The 20,598-nt window shown below is 37.7% G+C and overlaps 1 long non-coding RNA gene across 3 annotated transcripts; it reads right to left on the bottom strand.

Moving 5' to 3' along the window:
* Positions 1 to 7,694: 7,694 nt before the first annotated feature.
* Positions 7,695 to 17,644, bottom strand: LOC108957433. Of its 3 annotated transcripts, XR_005548323.1 has the most exons (6): positions 17,055 to 17,644; positions 16,884 to 16,916; positions 15,683 to 15,830; positions 14,842 to 14,989; positions 14,655 to 14,696; positions 7,695 to 8,180 (listed from the first exon to the last, which is right to left on the bottom strand). It is a non-coding gene; the product is annotated as an uncharacterized LOC108957433 (long non-coding RNA). The 3 variants fall into 3 exon arrangements; XR_005548322.1 differs by having other exon boundaries at positions 16,884 to 17,644; XR_005548321.1 differs by having other exon boundaries at positions 15,683 to 16,916.
* Between the last annotated feature and the right edge of the window lie 2,954 nt (positions 17,645 to 20,598).

Genomic DNA, 20,598 nt, shown 5'->3' with positions numbered 1-20,598 from the left:
TCATAACAAATTTTATGACTTCTTGTATACTTTTCCCAAAGAAAAAAGAAGATAACTTGGAGTTTATTAGGCCAAACTTACTTCCCAAAGTTTTTTTTTTTTTAGAAGACTAAGTTTTTTTTTTTTTTTTTACAAGAAAGGCTCAATGTTCAAGATGGGGATCACCAATCAACCGCAAGAAGGGCATGTTTAGTAACACTTTCTGTTTTCATGAAAATAATTTTATCATAAATGATTCTTTTTTATTCTATTCTCAATAATAATTTCTAAGTATTTTAAGCCGTTTCATAATTGTCCAAAATTTCAATTCACGGAATAGAATTACATTTGGTATCGTTCTAAAAATTTCTAATCCAAATCATTTTTTTTATAATTTTTTAATAATTTTATTATTTTCTTTTTTTTCTTTCTTTTCTTTCTCTTGTTCTCCTTCAAGGTCTCGCCGATCGCCGGCCTTAGGATGACCAGCAATCAACCGATGAGAGCCGACAACCTCTCCAAAGCATCACGGCCCCTCGGCGAGGCTACACCTCATCGGCCAAGCCTCACCGGTAGCTAGGCGAGGCTCGACCGAGCCTTGGTTGCGAGCGGCCTCGCCTGGATCTAGCAAGACCAACCTCGTCCAACCGCCGAGGGGGCTCCACCTCGCCGAGCCACCGCGAGGTCGGCCTCGCCTTAGCCGGGCAATGTTGACCGACGCGCGTGGCCCGGCGAGGTCGAGCCCCACTAACGGCTGGGACCAAGCCTCGCCCGACCAGGTGAGGCTTTCCGATGGCTAAGAGGAGGCCCAAGTGAGGCCCGCTTGGCCATCGACAAGCTTGTCAGACCTCGCCCTAGCCTAGCGAGCCTCCAACAAGCTCGCCAAACCTCGCCCAACCGGTCATCGCCGACGGTGGGTGGCAAACAACAGCAATGGCAATGGTAGTTGAAGAAGAAGAACAAGAAAGAGGGAAGAAGAACAAGAAAAAAAAAAAGAGAGAAAATAGGTTGGTTGATTCTAGAATTGTTCTCCTAAAAAAAGAATCAACTTTTTTTACTTCTCGGTTCTGTTTCAAATCTACTTTCGAGAATAAAAAAATAGAAATTTATTCCTGGGAACAAAAGTTTTACCAAACGAATTTATGTTCTAAATCTACTCCCGAAACAAAAGTATAGAAATTATTATTGTTTGACAAGTTGCCAAAGAGAGCCTAAATCTATCCTTCTTTCAAGTTAGCCATAGTGCACAATAATAACACATGTGGAGTGGCTAGCATGACCATCATCCATAGAATGACGGAGCTTTGATCAAAGCTTAGCCACAAGACTATTTCTAAGGAAACCATAAACTTCCTCAACATTTTTTTTTTTTTTTTTTTGACTCTATGTTTCTTTTTCTTTTTATTGACTTTTATGTTTCCTCGTTGCAAATTCAAATTGAGAGACAAAATCATAAGAGGGCCCACAAAATCAATTTTCATGAATAAGAAGAAATAAAAAATAAATAGATAATGAAATATAAATAATTACAAGTAATAAAATATCATCACTTACTAAAAATAAATCGTTAATATCATTATATAAATCTATCAAATTTAAAAGATGAAAATACTTAAAACATTGGCTTAGTAACTAATAGCAAAATCATTGGTTTTTCATTCCTTTTGCATTAATCAAATTACTATAGAAGGACTCTCCGATGACCTAAAATTAAGAGTAGTTAATTAATTATGCATAAAACAATTGAAGCAAAGAAAATATCAAAATAAAAATAATGAATTAGTAAAGAAAAGAATTTAACCTCTTGATCCAAATATTGTAGAAGAAGATATGTTGGGACCTAAAACATTACAAAATCAATCTTAGGATCCCGATTTAAAGCTAAAGTTAAAAATGATTTTCAATCAATTTTTACACAAATTTTACCTAATATAGCTTCCATGTTTGGTTCATTGAGAGATTCACATGACCTAGAGATACCTAACCTTAAATCATTTATATAGATAGAAAGTCAATTTATAGTACGGAATTTTATTTTGAAACAAAATAATAAAGAGTACTACTGATAACAAATGAAAATCATGTTGATACCTAAATTTTAAGGGCCAATTTCATAAAAAGCACAAATTTTATGTGTTGTCCCGAATTTGGCCCCGAATTTTATTTTATCTATAAAAAAAACACTAACTTTCACTCGTGTCTCAAATCTAGCCCTCCATTAACCCTCCTTCCATAGACATCCGACATGGCATTTCTACTCAAAATCTATTTGAAGATGAATGAAGTAATCTATTACAAATATGCTTCACATCTCTATTTAACTACAAGATGCACATGGTTTTAATATCTCGCTTTAAGGTAATGTAATCTTCTGCTTCCAACCCAACTTCTAACATTGAAAACAACTTGTCAATCGTTAATTGATCTAATTGCCCTTGCTATTGCCTCATCCCTTGGAACTGAAGCTGCTGAATTATTTTTCCCATGAGAATCATCTGTAAAGTTCACTTCATTAGATGGCAGACTTAAATTTAACACTTCCTTCAAACACTCGAATGCAGCATTGTTTTGCACCTCAACAAATTTGGACCTCTTCACAGTCGACCCATAGGGCATATAGGAGGAAAGTTTGTGCTTTTTTTTTAGACAAAATAAAGTTCAGGTCAGATTTAGGACAACACCTAAAATTCGTGCTTTTTTTTAGACAAAATAAAGTTCATACCAAATTTGGGACAACACCTAAAATTCGTGCTTTTCTTTAGACAAAACAAAGTTCATACCAGATTTGGGATAACACCTAAAGTTCGTGCTTTTTTATGGAATTAGCCCAAATTTTAACTATCATATTTAATTCTTTTATCACATAAAAAATTAAGGGTTGGTATGACCCCTGAACAAAATATTTGGCATCATGCATTTTAGTATCAATAGCATTACCCATTTGCATCAAGCATCTTTCAAGAAGCCAAAGGTGAGCTAGGTAAATGACATGATAGAGAATTGGTGGTCGAAAAGGGAGAGACCAGCTTGAAATAAGATATTCACATCCCATGGACCGTATGCACGTAAGACAGGAATTTCACATGCTCGGCTACTTCGCGTCCTTTTCGATTTGAATAAGGATTTCGGATTCAAGAGAACACGTGACCTGGTGAGACTAGGTTCGGTCGTGGAAATATTTGTTGAAGAGAGGGAACATTTAAAAATTAAGGTAAGAGGGGATAATTTTAAACGAAAAGATATGCCTTCTGGTCTCATCTACAAGAAACATGGATAATGCTCATTTTAAAGACACCAGAATGCTTGCCCCTCCTCTTGGGCGCCACTTTTCACGCCATGCAAAGAGAGCTGTCAACGGGGCATTCTGTCGCATGATGGAGTTTATCTCTGGGCTGTTGTGAAAATATTGATATATTTCACTCCTAAACGACCACATTATCTATCGGCTCCGAATCTCGGTCGTTCATCCGAATAATTACCGAAACCAGTCAAACTCTCGTGGATAATTTCCAAATCCATTCGAACTTTGATCAGTCTATCCTTGATCCTAATTCGAACCAGAGAGAACTGTCTTCATCTGTCGTGGGAGCAGAGGGAGAGCACACAATCATCCTCTGGCTTTATCAAGCCATTGCCTCGAGTACACCATGCATCGATGACACCTTCTACACTCGCTGCCGTGCTCGGTGACCTGCTCAGCCCTTCGACGACATCATTGCTTCTGCTGGGCCGCCGCCCTCACACAGTCGTCGTCTTGCCCATACATCCAGCCGAGTTCCTGCAGTCCCAACCGCGCATCACGTTGTCATCAAGTCTTCACATCGGTCTGAGCCTTCCTCAACAAATGTCTGACGAATCTTGCTGTTCTGGTTGATCTCAGTTTCCTGGCTCCATCATTGCCACCGTGTTTGCCGGTTCCTCGCGGCACCCTCCTCGAGCGAGCTTCTCCAGCCCATGCCACCACGCCTGGGGGTGATCCGGCGATCCACTAGCACTTTCTCCAGCGACCAGCAACCAGAAACGACGCTATCCATCGTCCCTGCCCAGGGCTGGAAGCCCAGCCTCCTGACCCCCAGCCGTGCCCTTTTCGACTCGCTGAGTTCCCTGTGGGGTCACTAACGCAGTCCAGCGTTCGCTTACGTCACTACCGCACCTGCAATTGCTTTGCATTCTGTTTGTCTCTCACAGATCCTCTTGGTTCGTCCCAGACTATTCTCAGCGACTCCATGTTTATCCACCAGCCTCCGGCAACTGTTGCTCAGCCCCGCCGTGCTCCATGATTGCACCATTGTAATCACAGGTAATCCACCACGAGTTCTCACCGCCAGGAGCACCACAATCGTCCGAGCCTCATCCACAAGCTAGCAATTCGATTCTCTGAGATTTTGCATGAATTCAGTTTAGGTAATTTCCTATCCCAGTTTGATTTGAATTGTAATAATTGCTAAGTTTAAATAGGTCATTATTTATTTGATTGACTTTAATTGATTTGAACCTTAGGAATATCCAAATTAAGGATGGGAACTTATTAATTTAATTTGATCCATAAGATATCATATCATTTTTTAAATTATTTCAACTCAAAATTGGATATTTGTTGTGGCTAAGATTGTAATATCTTTAATTTAATCCGTGAAACAATGGATTATTATTTAGATTATCATAATCTTTAATTTGAAATCTTTGTGGATTGCCTTGCAGATTATATAAGTTCAAAAACAATAAATTCAAAATATATAAAAAAAAAATTCTAAAAGAATTAGCATTGCATATCATTTCATTTAGATTTGATTCTACAAATAATTGGATGACAAAAGTAGATAGGTTTTCCTATTTTAATGTGAATGCATGTTTAGACAAAATCTAGGCTAGATAACATTTTTTTTTAAAATTAAATTTCATGTTAAGGTAGGCTTCTAAGATAATATAGGATCTTGGATAGTCAATTTCCTAACTTAAATTAGATAAAATCTCACTTTTGGTGTATTTCTATTTTAATTTATTGAGTGTTACAAATTTTAGTAGGAAAAAAAAAGTCACGCATTAGTTGCATCATCACATTTGTTTCTATTTTTGTGGAATACATAATCTATGGTCATCCTTCATCTTTTGCAATAGGAGTATAAATGGGTTTATAGTATTGCATACGAAATCATTCAATGATTTTGTTTATATTCTCTTGCAAAAGAGATAATAAATTCTTTAAACGATCTCTTGAAATTTCACCCACATCTTTCATTTCAAAATTGGAAGATAACCAATTTTTCATATTATTAACAAACTTCATATTATTCCCGACAATTAGTATATTATCCACATATAATGATAAGATCGCAAAATGATCTTTGGATCCTTTGATATAGATACACAATAATCTTTATTAATCATTGAAAATTATATACATATGTAGTACTCTAAAAAACACAAAGAGTGTCCACCTTCCTTGACTCACCACAATCGTAGGTGAAGTAACCATTTTTGCCACAATTGAAATATTTCCCCTTATAATGTTCTTTGTGAGAGGACATTTTCATGTTAGTTGAGCTTCGGTTTCCTACCTGAAGAACTCACTCTTTTACCTTTCCACCTCTTGAACCTATCTAAGTGCTTGTGCGTAGAGCCCAAAGCCCCTTGTGAGCTAGAACTACTTAAAACTACCTATTTTCTACTATAGTCCGAATTCTTACAAACATTTGTAGACATCTTATTTGAACTTTTGGTGACTCCTTGGGGGTCTTATGGCCTCTTTTACATTGCTAATTGTATTTCTTTTTTACTTGTGATAAAATGACATTGATTTGTTACTAGTTGAGTCTCATATGTGCAATGAATGAAGTATGCCATGAGGTCACGTATGTGAGCATTGAATCTTGGCTTTGGAATGGTTTTGTGCACTAAGTCGGTAAGCATGTAGTTTTTGTGTGATTATTCTAAAATGTGATGCATAAAATGTGTAGAATAATTGAATTTAAAGATTTATATCGATTTTATGATGCCAATGATGCCTCGGGAAGTGAGCTGCCCATGCTATGTAATCTTGGATAGATCAGTTGTGTGTGATACCCGGATGCCTTGGAGTGAGATGCACTTACTATGTGATCAGGGATGCCTCAGTTCTGTGACACTGAGATACCCAGATGCCTTAGAGTGAGATGCACTTATTGTGTGATTAGGGATGCCTCAGTTCTGTGACACTGAGATACCCAGATGCCTTGGAGTGAGATGCACTTATTGTGTGATCAGGGATGCCTCAGTTGTGTGACACTAAGATACCTCAGATTGAGATACCCTTGTTATGTGATCATGGGATGCCTCGTTATGTGATGCTGAGATATGCTAAGATGCCTTGGAGTGAGATGCAAGATTCCATGGAAGTCTGGATGAAAAATTCTGAAAGTGAATCGATCAAACCGGTTTGTGACTCGATGGGAAACTGATTCGAGTTTGGATGATGAAACACATGATGAATTAAATACACTGGGTGTATGTGTTTGTGTGTGGTTTGATTTATATCTTGGCTTGGTCAATTGCATAAGGGTCTGAGTGTTGATATTATTATGATTTGTTTGTGGTGCATAAGAATGTGAATAAGTATGACAATGGAGTGGTTTATGTGATAGTATGTTCTAGTCTATGTGTGCTACTTATTATTGAATTTTGCATTCTCCTTAATGACTAATGGATTACCTAGTTTAGAGCCTATTGTTTCTTTAGTGGGCATTGTTCATTCCTTCATCTTTTTCAAATTGTTAAAATGAACATTCCACCTGTGGCTAGGTATGGGATCATCACTTATGTTGACGAGTCTTTCCGTGATGTTTATGACCCCAACATTGAGATGACCTACGCCCGTACAAAGCCACAATATGGATGGACAATGGATGTGTCGGTTAGATCCCTAAGCAGGTTGAGGCTTAGTTCATTAACTATGAAGCAATGTTATTCAAACCCCTTCAGTTTAGTGATGGTAAGCCTAGAGCTAGAGCATGTGGTACTTAGAGCACTTAGTTCAAGTGGAAGTTGAGGATTCTTTTTTTTTTTTTTCAGTGACATGGGTTTACCTTAAGGGGTAGTGAAGATAAGGCTCATTTTGACCCCTTCCCAAGCTTGACGCATATACTTTTAGTTAACATCATGTAAATATTTCTCTATATATGCATGGTACATGTAAACTCCCATGTTGATGTGAGTAAGAAACAAGTGATGATTCATGTATGTTTATAGAAGAATTGTTGATAGTAAATGATAGAATAGGATGATCATGCCTAAAAGATTCCAAGACCCTATAATGTTTATGTTATACATGCTAATCATTTAGGTCAGAAAACCTTAGCATAATTATTGATCATGTTAATGTATTGATAATTAGTTTTTGCTTGTGTTTAGTATGTCATGCTGTAGGGACTTCATAACTCCGTATGCGTGGTATCAAAGCATAGGTTATATGTGACATTGCAATGACTTCATAACTTTATTTGTGTGGTATCAGAGCATAGGTTATATGTGACGTCCCGACAGCATTACATATTAAATGCAAGCGAAAACTTACTATCAATACATTAACAAGACCAATCTTAATCAATAATTACGCTAAAGTACTCGAACCTAAATGATTAGCATGTATAACATCAATATTACAAGGTCTTCTTGTAAGGCATGAATGTTCAGTCCCGTCATTTACTATCAATTATTCGTCTATGAACATACACAAATCATCATGGAAGTGGCACCATCTCATTTCTTGTTAAGATCTTCCCTTGTTTCTTACTTACATCAACATGGGAGCTTACGTGTACCACGCATACATATGTAAATATTTACAAGATATAAACCAAAAGTGTATGCGTCAAGCTTGGGAATGGGTCAAAAGGGACCCTATCTTCACTATCCCCTAAACTAACCATGTCTCTCAAAAAAACAAAAAAATCCTCAGCTTTCACTCAAACTAGGTGCTCTAAACGCCACCCGTTCTAATTCTAGGCCCACCATCACCGAACCAAAGAGGTCCGAATAGCTCTCATTTATGGTTAATGAACCAAGCCTCAAACTGCATAGGGATCCAATCGACACACCCATTGTCCATCCATAGTGTGGCTTCGTACCGAGTATTAGTCATCTCAATGTTGAGGTCGTAAACATCATGAAAAGACACTTCAATATGAGCGATGACTCCATACCGCACCACAGGTGGAGCATCCATTCTAACGATTTGAAAAAGATGAAAGAATAAGTAATGCCCAATAAAGAAACAACAAGATCCTAAGCTAGGCAATCCATTAGTCGCTAAGGAAAATGCAAGATACAAAACAAACTATCACATAAACCACTCTATTGCCACCCTTATTCACATTCATAGTCACCACAAACCAAGCACAATAATATCAACACACAAGTCTTATGCAACTGACCAAGCCAAGATACAATGCAAACTTCACACGAGCACACATGTTTGAGTATATTTATTTCATCATGTATTTCAATATCCATCCTTGAATCGGTTTCCACCGGCTCACAAGTCGATCCAATCGAGTCACTTTTGGAATTCCTCATCCGGACTTCCATGGAAAATATACCATGGGCATCTCAGTATCACATAGCTAAGACATCCCATGATCACACAACAAGGGCATCTCACTCCGAAGCAATCACACAATCGAAGCATCCATAATCATCCAACAAGGGCATCTCACTCCGAGGCATCCCAATATCTCATACAAGTATCCAAGATCACATAGCATGGGCATTCCACTCCCTAGGCCATCACCAGCATCATAAACAAATGTAAATCTTTTAAATTCAGTTTATTCCACACATTTCATGCATCACACCTTAGAATAATCACACCACAATAGCATGATTACCAAATTAGTGCACAAAACCATTCCAAAGCCAAGATTCAATGCTCACATATGCAACCTCATGACATACTTCATTCATCGCAATATGGGACTTGACTAGTAACTAATCAATGTCATCTTATCATAAGTAAGAAAGAGATATCAATTAGCAATGTACAAGAGGCCATAAGACTCCCAAGAGGTCACCAAAAGTTCAAACAACATGTCTACAAATGTTTGTAAGAATTCGGACTAGAGCATAAAATAGGCAGTTTTGAGCAATTTGGAGCACAGAGGTCAAAACGATGGTAAATCATTTTGAGAATTTGTGAAATTTTAATATATTTTAGAAAAAAAAAAAACATTGATAAAAATATCCGTGAAGGGATTTAGTCCTATTTCTCATTGTATAAAGAATAGAAAGTCATTGAATTAACCCATAAAACCAATAACATTTTCCATAATCTATCACACATTAAGAATAGGCATTTTGGTGCTCAAATCTTCATGAGTCCCTAGGTGGCTCATAATTGAAAAAATTTCAATCCTAAGGCCATAATGATTGAAGGGATTGGGCGGAGATGCTAAAGGAAGAAGAAGTGCAGAGTGAGTAGCCCTTGCATGCCATTCCCATGCATACATGCTTAGTCCTAGTCTTTTGCATGATTTAACCATTAGTCTCTAATATTATCGCTTGATTCCATCCTTATCCTGGCAAATTTCGGTCCTCACAAAATTATAAGGGTCCTATTAGCTTATATGAGCCTAAATAGCACATTGATGTCTCAAGATTAGTCTAGGATCGAAAACACTGAAAGAATCATAAGAAAAATATTAAGGTTAGTTTTCAAGGGATCATGGTCATATGTAATTTAATAAGATCTTAAGTCAAATTTATGCATAATCAAACTAAAATATTATGTCGTAGAAGTGGAGTCCTTTCAACTCAAATCGTGCCTCATAAACACACCATTGATTCACTGGGCCCATTTCATAGTCCACCAGGCCTAAATCACGGCTCCACCGACCCCTTCTATATCAGGCTCAACTCGCGGCCCATCATTTGGCCTATTAAGCCTATGCTCATGGTCTCCACACGGCCCACTAAGCCCTTTAAGTTCATGTCTCCTTTACGGCCTACTGGGCTCATCACCTGACCCACTTCCAATATTCTAAACCCATACCGATCTATTCATAATTCTAGGATCAAAAAATCTAGGGTGTCACATTATACCTAAAATGATAAGGTGCACTAGTGATAGGAATAGATAGGACTAATGCGCTATGTTAATTTTCTTTTACTGTTGTTATTACTTTAAAGAGAACCAGTAACTTCTATTACTTATAGTGTATTAATGACAATTGTGACAATTGTTGCTTATTAGTTATGTAAGAGTGCTCGGTCAACTAATAGTTAGTGACCAATGTGCAAAAATTAAGAGATGCTAGAATGAGTGGAACCGGATAGGGAATGCTGCAGGTGGGTCTTACTCAAGGGTAGAAACTCATATGCAAGGAATTTTACAAACACTTGCTAATGTGAGAGCCTTATTGGAAAGACTAGCCCAACAATAGGCAGGTGATGAACACATAATATAGGGATTAGTAGAGCAGTTTTTAAAGTTGAAGTTGTCAAAATTTGCTAAATAAGGAGATCCTACGAAAGCAGAGTTATGGGTAGATGAAATGGAAAAGATATTCGCACTGTTGAACTACACAGATGCAAAAAAGGTATCCCTAGTAGAACACCAGCTTCAGGGAAACGATGATCATTAGTGAAGAGCAACGAAAAGAATGATATTCCCTAAAGATACAAAGGCAACTTGGACTGGGTTTGTTGGTACCTTCTTTGGAAAACATTTTTTAGACTACACTAAGAAAGTAATGAGTTTATGAATTATTTTAACTCCTGGACTAGTATGAAGTGAGATTTGTCATGTGCAATGAGTTGGTAAGCATGTTGTTGTGGTAGGATTATTCTAAGGTGTGACGCATGAAATGTGTGGAATAAACTGAAGGTGTTTCTGATAATGATCCTTTGTCCATACTATTGATCTTTTTAATTTTCAAAATGCCTTTTGCCCTACTATGTGATCAGCGATTTATTTTGAACCCTTAATTGAGATGCCCCTGCCATGTGATCATGGGATGCCTTAGTTGTATGATACTAAGATGCCTTAGAGTGAGATGCCCACAGTAAGGATTCCATGAAAGTAAAATAAATTGCACCAAATGAAACTCCACATGGTTTGGTCAATTGAATAAGGGTCAATTATTGTGCTTTTTTTTGTGGTGCATTTGTGAATAAGTTTTAGTGATTTATGTGATAGCATGCTCTAGTCTATGTGCTGCTTATTGTTGAATCTTGCGTTCTCCTTAGCAACTAATGGATAACCAAGTTTAGAGCACTATTATTTCTTTACTAACAAGCTTCATTTTTAGATCATTAAATGAACCTAACTTGCAAACTAATTGACATGCACCTCAATATTTTTGTATTTTTTATGAAAAACATTCAAAAAGACCCTAATTAAACTATCTAAAAATGGAATAATTTTCCCTAATTTATTTTGAGGCTTAATTTGACTTAAACCATGAAAGATATCTTTTTTAGAAAAATATTCTTTTTTGGGAAAATGGGCTTACTAAAATGTGCAAACATTATCTAAGATTTTATTTTTTACTTTTTTTAGCGACATGGGTTTAGCTTAAGGGGTAGTGAAGATAGGCTCATTTTGACCCCTTCCCAAGCTTGACACATACACTTTTGGTTAACATCATGTAAATATTTCTCTATGTATGCATGGTACATGCAAGCTCCCATGTTGATGTAAGTAAGAAACAATCTTAACAAGAAATGAGATGGTGCCAATTCCATGATGATATGTGTGTGTATATAAACAAATGGTTGATAATAAATGACAGGACAGGACGATCGTGCCTTATAAGATTCCAAGACCCTATAATATTCATGTTATACATGCTGATCATTTAGGTCAAAATACCTTAACGTAATTATTAATTAAGACAAGTCCTATTAATGTACCAATAACTACTTTCTACGTGCATTTAGTATGTCACACAGTCGAGATGTCATAATGAATCAAATTCCTAGAGATGTTTTCCTTGATCATGTATAATCTCTAGAATTACGTAAAGGTTGATGTACTAAATATTGTAATTTCCATAAGTGTTCACTATTAACGAAGTTTTCTATCATTATTAATGCTTATGAGTTTATCTAACATTTATGCATTATATTGCTTATAGCCTACTCACATGGATAATCACCTCTATTTATTATGTGATAAATAGAGATGATATAATTTTGAACTTATTATCCAAAAGATATTGAGAACTCAATCTTAAAATACAAATGTTGCCCTAATAAAGTATTATGATGAGGTCATAATATTTATCATGTCCAAAAATAAAATAACCCACCTATTTTACTTAATATGTTTTTTTATACTAGATGTGAATTATGATGGATTCTTTAAAGAGAATAGATTTGTGAACTTATGTTAAACATTAGGATATCTAAACTATCATCTATACATTATTTAATAAAAGACATACACTCTTTGGGAAATGAGTTAATACCATAATACTTATTTCATACTACATATGCATTAGACAACTAATAAGAGTTGGCAAAAAAATTTATCTCAAATTTTAAATCGTGTGAGATTCTTAAGGATAAGAGTTCCTCAATTAAGTGATCTTGTGACTCTTATTTATTCTCAAAATTTCATTCAATGTTTGTTATCTTAAAATATTACCAATGATCATGAATTGATTCAATCTAATGGAACAATTCTATAAAAATAAATTGAACTAAAATTAAGAGTTTTAAAGAAAGAAGAAGATCGATTTATTTGATGTCATGTTCTAGTCTTGTATTCAAAGGTTGATCAATTATGATTATTTTTTAATACAATATAACATACTTAAAAGAGATCAAGAAAGGTACAAATGTGAACGATCGATATTAAATACTACATACTATATTTATTCAGAATTGTTGTGCTCAATTTGAGCTGCTATATATTCTAACAAAGCTTTCAAAGTATGTAGCTGCACAAATTATTCACTGATATGAACAATGCAGAGAAGAAAGAGCTACATTTAACCCATCATGTGCAAGTGGGAGATGATAGTTAACTAGATGAGCTGCCCATGCCAGCAAATAATGGCTAATTGGTTGGGCCTAACCCATAATCTAAATGGAAAATCCACAAATACCCTTACACCTCTCTCTCTCTTTTCTCTCTCTCTCTCCAAATCTGGCCATAAAATAGCTTCATGGCCAACATCGAGCTCTACCATGGCTTCATGTCATTAAATCTATTGTGATGCAAGCTCAAAGTAAAATGAACACTTGATCACAATGTTGTGAAAGAGACAACATATCACAACATATGAATATGGGAATGCAAAACTTTCGCAAGATGCAAAGCTGAAATTCATGATGTCAATGATTTTGTATAATCTAAACCTTTTAATTATAGTATTAAGAATAGTTAAATGTTGCAAAATATTGACAAACAAGTAATATACATCATGAATATGTTTTTTTTTTTTTTTTTTGTGACTGCCAGATTTTCTCCCGTGATGAAATACCTTTCACCAAAAGTTGTTTTCTAGTTTTTATTAGAGGAAATGGGTTATGCGCTGACTTTGGACAAATAATATTTAGCCAAAGAAAGAAATCAATAGCTTTACTTCAAACTAAACTACACAAGCGTAAACCATACCGTAATTTAATCGATGACAAGGCTTGGAAAGTATAGCCATTACAAATGAACCAATTGTGAACAAACTCTGCTGGAATTTAATTGACAACATAGCCTAAGGACACCAAGATAAGAATATACACCGAAAGTTAATTAATGACACAAATCTAGAAACTACAATTAAGAAACACACCAGAATTTAATAAATGATTTGGGTATGGGCAATGAAAGTACAATACAGAAAAGTAAATATAGTTAAAAATAGTAAATTTATTTAATATAAGAGAATCTGTTTAAAATTCAAATTTTCCTTCATAATTTCAGCCTTCTCATTTTTGTAAATAGCTGTCACTTAGTTGGGATTTTCTCCATATTTTTAGTTGTTGACATCCTTGTACATGTATAATAAATATCATTGAAATATACCAATGAAAATCATCCTGGAAGATATTCTCAATGTCCCTTTTATGCTATCAGAGCAATCTGCTCCTAAGAGCCTCTCTCATCCCTTTTTTTTAACTTGTTTTCTTGCCTCCTCTTTAAAAAAAAAAAAGGGCCATGGCTGCCACATATACTGCTTCTGAAACAATCCTCCCCGAAATTCCTGCAGCCACTTCAACTGGATTTATTGCAATCTCTACTAGGGGGAGCGGTTCCCGGTTCCAATTCGATTCCGTCTAGAACCCGGAATTTACCCACCAGAACCAAGAACCTAGAACCTACCCTATCACGGGTTCCAAGTCAATTCCAGGTTCCAACAGGTTCCTTTTTTTTTTCTTTTTTCTTTTTGGTTTCATTTTTAGATTTGAACTATAACGAAGAAGGAAAGAGATAAACCAAAGCTTCTATGTCAGCTGAAGCCAAGATCATAAAAAGGATGGCAACTTAGCAACTTTTGGTGTGACAAACACAAGAAAATCACTTGTGCAAGCAACAAACTTCGACCAAGCATGAGTTCTCTTTGTTATTAGGCTCTGAATTCTATTTTGGTGTCTCGAGACTCACTGCCCGGTAAAACAAAATGATCAAATAAAACTCCATAGAAACAATAGTCGGCTGTTGGTGTATTTCTCTAAACTTTTTTTTATAAGTTATGACGTACCTTTGATAGATTTGGAGTAGAAATTACACACCTTCAGATTTCCTACAAATCAACGAGCATTTTTTTCGATGCGGCAATCAGTTGTAACATCTATATATATAAAGGAATGAAAGGAGTAGAAATTAAATATATATATATATATATATATATATATATATATATATATTTATCATCACCTTATGCATACCTTTTGAGAAGATGCAAGAAAAGAGGTGAGGATCACTCTCAGAATCTCGTGCTATCTTCTGGCTGGGATATTCCGATTTTCCTCCCAAGAACTCCCAAAAGTGTTCAAATTCAGCACCTTCCTTTTGTGTTTTACATTGTGCATTTGGCTAAATACAATTGAGACCCATTTAGAGAGTAAATAAGAAGGCACATCTCATAATAATAGCAAGCTTTAGATGAAACCAGAAAGCAACTGCATGTGGAGATGTTCAAGAATGTGAAAACTAAGTTTGACCAGTTATTTGTCTTCGAGGAAGGCTGCCAATCACGTAAGTCATAATATACTAATGAATACTAAAATTATAGACATTTTCACTATTATCAAACCTTTATCAGATCTAGCTGCCTCTCGACAAGTTCCTAATCCTCTAAGGTTGTAAGGTTCCCATACCATGTAAGGACGGAGGAGCTGCTATGCAAAGATGTAACAGTATGAGGAGTTCAAAGTTGATGCAACCTAATTCATTAATTGCATAAAGTGAAAAAGGAAAATTCCATCAGCAGATAACCAAAACATCACATGCTGTGAGTTTTGTGTAGCAAACATGACATACATGTTTCTACAAAATAATAAAAACAGAAAACATGACATTTATTGCACCCAAATTTCTTTGACTGTCTACCAGTCAACTAGAGAATTTAGGAGCCTATGGACAAATGAGCAACATAATGCAAATGTGGCCAATAATGCCAATTCATTGAGCTAGGCTATAATGCAAATGTGCTACCAGCATAACCACATCATAAATAGATCCGAACCTTCCCATAAAAATAAAAGATAAACAACGAAATATTGGAACCTCATTTAGAGCAGGAGCATCATTTGTGCCATCCCCAGTAACGGCAACTACATGTCCTCATTTCTTCAAAGCTTGCACAAGCAAAAGCTTGTCATTTGGTGAGGATCGTCCCATCACCTAAACTTGCAAGGCACGATGAGATTTCACTCTGTACAAGAAGAGGGTAAAACAGTGGAACTAATCAGCAAAAACATATAGATATTATTTTTGCAATTTCTTCCCTTTGACCATCAGAAAAGGCACGAAAGGCTTTTCCTTCAATGAGATTAGGTTCAATAGCATCTGTATCAGAACTTAATATCCCACATTCCAAAGCAATTGCTTTAGCAGTCTGAAGATTGTCACCTGTAACTACAAACCCAGTAACAGAGAAGAAAAAAAGCCAATAGATATGTTGTCAACATTTACATAAGACCAACATTTGAGAAAGCTGAGCAGCAAAAAACCCATGGGAATTTCCTGTCAGCATAGTAAAACTCATAGATGCTCGCATCAAGCTATAGGCCCACGACCAAACAATAAGTCATATGCTACCTTTTGAAAGAATTTTTATTTGGATCAAGCCAATGCATATTCATTTAACACCAGCATAATCACAATACAACTGGTGACACAAGGATTACTTCAAGAAGAAGAAGTCCCACAACACCAAGCATCAGCCCTACACCTCCAATTAACCCAATGGATTCACCGAACAACAGGGTAGCAAGTATAGCCACTGTTAATGGCTGAGAGTCAATTATCACCTATAACAAATTCAGCTCCAGTAAGCCAAGCAGAATAGCTAGTTTCCTATCAACTGCCAAATCTACTGAACAAGGAGGGAACAAATATCAAGACTTTTGATTCCATGTCGAGGATACAATGTGTAAAGACTAATCCAACTAATAATTGCAGCCATACTAAGAGACCGATCTACCTTTGTATTACTTGTACTCATTCATCCATTAGTGTCATGGAAAAGAAAAAAGGCAAGATTCAGCGTAAGTGACATCAGTCTTCTGACATGAGCCATTTCCTTAAGGGCACATTTCCAAAGCAATATGCAAAAGTTTCCATTACTTAGTAGCCATATTTAACATCAAAGAACCTTATAATTCACTTATAAGGTTGAAACTTTTTTTCCTTTTTTTCTTCTCATGGAGGCATTTAAACTGAGATAAAGCATACAGTGAGTTCAACATATGCTTCTGAGACTTACCGACGTCCTCTGCAACCCTTCAGCGAGAAATCCCTACCCCAAAAAACCATCAGCAGGGTAAAATAATTATCAATCAAACATGTCAATCTCACTTTTTTTACAAGAAAGAAAAGCAAAAAATGGCACACATATACACATTGGGGGTGGTTGAGGGGCAGAGAGAGCCGTCACCTAAAAACAACAGGCATCCACAAGGGTGAACAGGGTGATGGAGAGCCAAGTGTTGAGGCCGAAGGGCACCTTGTGGACGCGAGAGGCCGTGAAGGCGACAGGGAGGAGCCCCGCAGGGATGAGGCAGAAGGAGGACACAAAGAAAGGGCTGGCCTTGGGGAGGACCTCCTTCATGGCCAACATGGCCGTGCCCCAGAAGAAGAAGGGCAACACTAGCACGGCCCAATCCCATAGCAAGATTACAAGTGCTATCAAAGAGCGACTGGGCGAGTAGTGTTGGAGGTGGCTAGGCAAGCAGCGAGCGACGTCAAGGGCAGCTAGGTGAGCAGTATCCACCGGGGGGATGAGTAGCGTCCGACAACGGAGTCGAGGGCGAGTGGTGTCCAGTGGCAACGTCGAGGGTGAGCGGCATCTAGTGGCAACGCCAGCTGAGCGTCAGGGCGAGCGGGGGTGACGGCGTTGAGGAAGGCAAGGGCAAGGTGAGTGGGCAGCGAGCGGCATCCGGCGATGACGGCATCAAGGGTGAGTGGCATCGGGCAACGGCATTGAGGGCAAGCGGCGTCGGGCACGGGGCAGAGAGAATGGGAGAGAACAACTAAGATCAAAATTGATTTGGGGTTGGGGTTTTTACTTTTTAGGAACCTTAACCGATTCCGGTTCGGGTTCCTATGGGAACCGAAACTAGCCTCTTCAAAACCGGGAACTAAACCGAACCCTCTGGTGCAGTTCTTCGGTTCTCGGTTCTACCTAAGAACTGCACTCACCCTTAATCTCTGCTAGCGCATAGCTTCCCATGAAGCTAACTTCCCCCAACTATGCTTCTTAGCGGGCTCAATTCATGTCCTTGCTAATCAGATATGACCTTAAAGGATTCATCGGCAAAACCCGTCCTTGCCCACCGAAAGTGTCACGCCCCGATCCTCCGAGCGCGTGCCCATCCCTTGATGGTCAATTAAATTGCAACATCTCAGGATGCGTCGCCGACCCTATTATCTTAATGCGCATGCGGAAGCAAATTACTAATCCCCTGATAATAACATACATAGGATAGAAAAGTAGGACAACAAATTTCGAATCAAACACAGCTTTTATAAACAATCTGGTTTACAAACAAAGGCCAACTCTAGGGTCTAAGTACAGGAGGTCTATCTCCAATAAGAACTTCTGAGCCACCCATGCTCCTAATCCTTCCACCTCAAGCTCCGAGTTCTTCACACTATGGACCTGAAAATGGTAACCCAAGTCGGGGTGAGACAATGTATTAGCAATTTCACCCCCTAAACTCCAACTAGGAAAGAAATACATCTAAAGGCCTTTTAGTCACACACAATATAGAGGATTTACCTTTGCCTCAGTTCCTTCCCTCACATTAGTACAGTTCATATTCTCAATCAATCAAATCAATCAAACCAATCAACAATCAGCCAACACCATCAATGCTATCTATCCATTCCATATGACCAATGCTCATACAAGCTGAAGTAATTATTCGATGCTCTCACAAGCTGCAATATATGGTCATAGCTCTCATAAGCCGATATAGATAAATAGTAACTCGCACAAGTAGATAATATAGATTGTGCTCTCATAAGCTGATATAATGATCTTAGCTCTCACAAGCTGATAAAGTATACTGCTCTCACAAGCTGACGTATCAAAGCCCGTAGGCTAATACAGTATACTGCTCTCACAAACTGAAGTGCAAAGAGGCCCAAAAGCGAATAAAATGTATACTACTCTCACAAGCTGACATATTAAAGCCCGTAGGTTAATACAGTATACTGCGCTCACAAGCTGACGTGCAAAGGGTCTCAAAAGCTGACAATAGATATGCTCACACAAGTTGACATGCATATATGCTCTCGCAAGTTGATAAACCTCTAGGTTAAAAGTATTCGATAAAAATAGTCGCATGTGGGTACACGGTCGGTCTAAGCCAAAAACACAATATCGATCTCATTATTTAATATATAGTCCATAAACACATTTTTTGGCGTTGTAAACCAACGCCCGGTATTTACTAATTAAATATCGAAATTACTCAATTTTTTTATAAATACCCAAAATTACAAATCTCACTCAATTTGCACAAATCAACACTCAATTAATTAAACCAATCATACCATTGCAATTAGCACGAAATTCCGATCACCGACTATCCTGGTAAAATTTCCCGAAAATAATAAATAATTAACTAAATACCAAAAATAATTAAATAAATACATTTAAATGCCATAAATGCAAACTTAGGCTGAAAAAACCTAATTAAATACCAAAACGAACCCATAAAAATTCTGAACCTAATTAGATAAATAATACAACCTATCTAGTCACTAATTAAGCTGATCTAACCACCAAACATGTAAAAACGAGTAATTAAATCAATAATATGTTCTAACTAACTACCTAAATCATACTTAGCATAAACGAATCAACCCTTAAGCATAATTAACTCCCTAAGCAGAGTTTAGTGAGTAAACTCACTAGATTAGTGAGCCGGTGAGTCCATGGCGACGGCAACGCAACGGCAGCCGAAACTTAGGCTTACAACAGCGTCAACAGAGGCTCAAACCGAGCCAAAAATGGCCTCGCAAAGCTCACGGTTGCTGCTAGTCTTGAAGGGGTTGGCTCGGCTGAGTTGCGGGCTGGACTGGAGGCTGAAGCGGATTGGTTGGCGACTTGAAACTAGGCTAAATCTTGCGTGAGCTAAAGTTGCTGAAGCTTGGAGAGGCGCGGGTTGGGCTAGACGTTGTTGAAGGATGCGATTCGGTGGGTGGAGACAAGCGTCAGTGGAGGGGCGTGAGGCTTGTGGAGTCAACGTTGGGGAGAGATGTCACCAGTGGTTGACTGGAGGGGGTAGACAGGCTGACGTGTGTCAACTAGGGAAGAATTCGGTGGATGCTGCTTGGTTGAAGATGGAAGAGAAATGGACGAGGGAGGGGAGCATCGAAGGTGACGCTGGCAACAAAAAGGAGAGGCGAAGGGGATGCTGAGGACGCACTATAGTGAGAGGGAAATTCGGTGGGGATGGATGGCTGGCAGCAACAAAGAATCGATGGAGAAGGAGCGGTGGTGATGTCGCGGCAGGGATGAAGGAAAAACGAAAAAGATGAAGCTGCAGGGAAAGACAACCGAAGCAGTTTCCTTTGGTGAAATAGAAGCCCGCGCGAAGAAGAAAGAGGGAGGAGAGAGAGAAGTCGGCTACTGGGGGCCCTTCATGCGTGAGCTATGAGAGAAGAGAGGGAGAGACATTCGAAGGAGGGGAAACAGTTGGGGTCCGAGAGAAGCTGTTGATGGGGGAGGGAAAAGATCAATCAAAATATCCCAATTTTCATCATGTCTTGGTCCCCACAAGACCACATGTTCATCCCTTTTGGTACTCCAATTCTTTCTTGTACATAAATCCCACAAACAACTCAATTTTGGTGCCAAATATTGCAGCCCCACACTAGCCTCCGAATTTCACTCAATTGGACTTCAATTTCTTCAATTTGATGTCCAATTTCGCTGAGAAAAAAGCTCACACAAATTCCACAATTTCTCT

The sequence above is a fragment of the Eucalyptus grandis genome, chromosome 2 (assembly GCF_016545825.1).
Source record: "Eucalyptus grandis isolate ANBG69807.140 chromosome 2, ASM1654582v1, whole genome shotgun sequence".
Lineage (NCBI taxonomy): Eukaryota > Viridiplantae > Streptophyta > Magnoliopsida > Myrtales > Myrtaceae > Eucalyptus > Eucalyptus grandis.
This window is presented reverse-complemented; position numbering and strand designations above follow the sequence as displayed.